Consider the following 3,856-nt stretch of genomic DNA (forward strand, 5'->3'; position numbering starts at 1 on the left):
AAACCGTCTTGTTAAGCTACTGCTACCTGCACTTCTCTTCCAAGGAGCATTTCAACTGTCTTGTTAAGCTACTGCGACCTCCACCGCTCTTCCAAGGGGCATTTAAACCGTCTTGTTAAGCTACTGCAACCTGCTCGTCTCTTCCAAGGGGCATTTAAACCGTTTTGCTAAGCTACTGCGACCTGCACGTCTCTTCCAAGGCGCATTTAAACCGTCTTTTTAAGCTACTGCGACTTGCACGTCTCTTCCAAGGAGCATTTTAACCGTCTTATTAAGCTACTGTAACCTCCACCACTTTTCCAGGGGGCATTTAAACCATCTTGTTAAGCTACTGCGACCTGCATATCTCTTTCAAGGTGCATTTAAACCGTCTTGTTAAGCCACTGCGACCTGCACGTCTCTTCCAAGGGGCATTTAAACCGTCTTATTAAGCTACTGTAACCTCCACCACTTTTCCAAGGGGCATTTAAACCGTCTTTTTAAGCTGCTGCGACCTGCATGTCTCTTCCAATGGGCATTTAAACCGTCTTCTTAAGCTACTGCGAACTCCACCGCTCTTCCAAGGGGCATTTAAACCAGCTTGGTAAGCTACTGCTACCTGTAAGACTATTCCAAGGGGCATTTAAACCCTCTTGTTAAGCTACTGCAACCTGCACGTCTCTTCCAAGGGGAATTTAAACTGTCTTGTTAAGCTACTGCGACTTGCACGTCTCATCCAAGAGGCATTTAAACCATCTTGTTAAGCTACTGCTACCAGCACGTCTCTTCCAAGAGGCATTTAAACCTTCGTATTAAGCTACTGCGACCTGCACGTCTCTTCCAAGAGGTATTTAAACTGTCTTGTTAAGCTACTGCGACCTCCACCGCTCTTCCAAGTGGCATTCAAACTGTCTTGTTAAGCTACTGCGACCTGCACTTCTCTTCCAAGTGGCATTTAAACCGTCTTGTTAAGCTACTGCGACCTGCACGTCTTTTCCAAGGGACATTTAAACCGTCTTATTAAGCTACTGCGACCTGCACTTCTCTTCCAAGGGGTATTTAAACTGTCTTGTTAAGCTACTGCGACCTCCACCGCTCTTCCAAGGGGCATTTAAACCATCTTGTTAAACTACTGCGACCTTCAAAGCTCTTCCAAGGGGCATTTAAACCATCTTGTTAAGCTACTGCGACCTGCACGTTTCTTTCAAGGGGCATTTAAACCGTCTTGTTAAGCTACTGCGACCTGCACGTCTCTTCCAAGGGTCATTTAAACCTTCGTATTAAGCTACTGCGACCTGCACGTCTCTTCCAAGGGGTATTTAAACTGTCTTGTTAAGCTACTGCGACCTCCACCGCTTTTCCAAGTGGCGTTCAAACCATCTTGTTAAGCTACTGCGACTTGCACTTCTCTTCCAAGTGGCATTTAAACCGTCTTGTTGAGCTACTGCGACCTGCACGTCTCTTCCAAGGGTCATTTAAACCTTCGTATTAAGCTACTGCGACCTGCACGTCTCTTCCAAGGGGTATTTAAACTGTCTTATTAAGCTACTGCTACCTCCACCGCTCTTCCAAGTGGCATTCAAACCGTCTTGATAAGCTACTGCGACTTGCACTTCTCTTCCAAGTGGCATTTAAACCGTCTTGTTAAGCTACTGCGACCTGCACTTCTCTTCCAAGTGGAATTTAAACCGTCTTGTTGAGCTACTGCGACCTGCACGTCTCTTCCAAGGGACATTTAAACCGTCTTATTAAGCTACTGCGACCTGCACTTCTCTTCCAAGGGGTATTTAAACTGTCTTGTTAAGCTACTGCGACCTCCACCGCTCTTCCAAGGGGCATTTAAACCATCTTGTTAAGCTACTGCGACCTGCACGTCTCTTTCAAGGGGCATTTAAACCGTCTTGTTAAGCTACTGCGACCGGCACTTCTCTTCCAAGGGGCATTTAAACCGTCTTTTTAAGCTACTGCGACATGCACGTCTCTTCCAAGGGGCATTTCAACCGTCTTGTTAAGCTACTGCTACCTGCATGTCTCTACCAAGAGGCATTTAAACCGTCTTTTTAAGCTACTGCGACCTGCATGTCTCTTCCAAGTAGCATTTAAACCGTCTTGTTAAGATACTGCGACTTGCACGTCTCTTACAAGGGGCATTTAAACCGTCTTGTAAAGCTATTGTAACCTCCACCACTTTTCCAAGGGGCATTTAAACCGTCTTGTTAAGCTACTGCGACATGCACGTCTCTTCCAATTGGCATTTTAACCGTCTTATTAAGCTACTGCGACCTGCACGTCTCTTCCAAGGGGTATTTAAACTATATTGTTAAGCTACTGCGACCTCCACCTCTCTTCCAAGGGACATTTAAACCGTCTTGTTAAGCTACTGCGACCTTCACATCTCTTCCAAGGGGCATTTAAAGCATCTTGTTAAGCTACTGCGACCTGCATGTCTCTTCCAAGGGACATATAAACCGTCTTGTTAAGCTACTGCGACCTGCACGTCTCTTCTAAGGGGCATTTAAACCGTCTTGTTAAGCTGCTGTAACCTCCACCATTTTTCCAAGGGGCATTTAAACCATCTTGTTAAGCTACTGCGACCTGCACATCTCTTCCAATGGGCATTTAAACCGTCTTGTTAAGATTCTGCGACCTGCATGTCTCTTTCAAGGGGCATTTAAACTGTCTTGTTAAGCTACTGCGACCTGCACGTCTCTTCCAAGGGGCATTTAAAACGTCTTGTTAAGCTACTGCGACCTCCACCTCTCTTCCAAGGGGCATTTAAACCATCTTGTTAAGCTACTGCGACATGCACATCTCTTCCAAGTGGCATTTAAACCGTCTTGTTAAGCTACTCCGACCTGCACGATTCCACCAAGGGACATTTAAACCGCCTTATTAAGCTACTGCGACCGGCAAGTCTCTTCCAAGGGGCATTTAAACCATCTTGTTAAGCTACTGCGACCTGCACGTCTCTTCCAAGGGGCATTTAAACCATCTTATTAAGCTACTGCGATCTGCACGTCTCTTCCAAGGGGCATTTAAACCGTCTTGTTAAGCTACCGAGACCTGCACGTCTCTTCCAAGTCTCATTTAAACCGTCTTTTTAAGTTACTGCGACTTGAACGTCTCTTCCAAGGGGCATTTTAACAGTCTTGTTAAGCTACTGTAACCTTCACCACTTTTCCAAGGGGCATTTAAACCGTCTTGTTAAGCTACTGCGACCTTCACATCTCTTCCAAGGGGCATTTAAAGCATCTTGTTAAGCTACTGCGACCTGCATGTCTCTTCCAAGGGACATATAAACCGTCTTGTTAAGCTACTGCGACCTGCACGTCTCTTCCAAGGGGCATTTAACACGTCTTGTTAAGCTACTGTAACCTCCACCATTTTTCCAAGGGGCATTTAAACCATCTTGTTAAGCTACTGCGACCTGCACATCTCTTCCAAGGGGCATTTAAACCGTCTTGTTAAGATTCTGCGACCTGCATGTCTCTTTCAAGGGGCATTTAAACTGTCTTGTTAAGCTACTGCGACCTCCACCTCTCTTCCAAGGGGCATTTAAACCATCTTGTTAAGCTACTGCGACATGTACATCTCTTCCAAGTGGCATTTAAACCGTCTTGTTAAGCTACTCCGACCTGCACGATTCTACCAAGGGACATTTAAACCGCCTTATTAAGCTACTGCGACCGGCAAGTCTCTTCCAAGGGGCATTTAAACCATCTTGTTAAGCTACTGCGACCTGCACGTCTCTTCCAAGGGGCATTTAAACCATCTTATTAAGCTACTGCGATCTGCACGTCTCTTCCAAGGGGCATTTAAACTGTCTTGTTAAGCTACTGAGACCTCCACCTCTCTTCCAAGGGGCATTTAAACCGTC

This window comes from Phyllobates terribilis, unplaced genomic scaffold (assembly GCF_046119375.1).
Source record: "Phyllobates terribilis strain yellow unplaced genomic scaffold, ASM4611937v1 Scaffold_39__1_contigs__length_11870865, whole genome shotgun sequence".
Classification (NCBI taxonomy): domain Eukaryota; kingdom Metazoa; phylum Chordata; class Amphibia; order Anura; family Dendrobatidae; genus Phyllobates; species Phyllobates terribilis.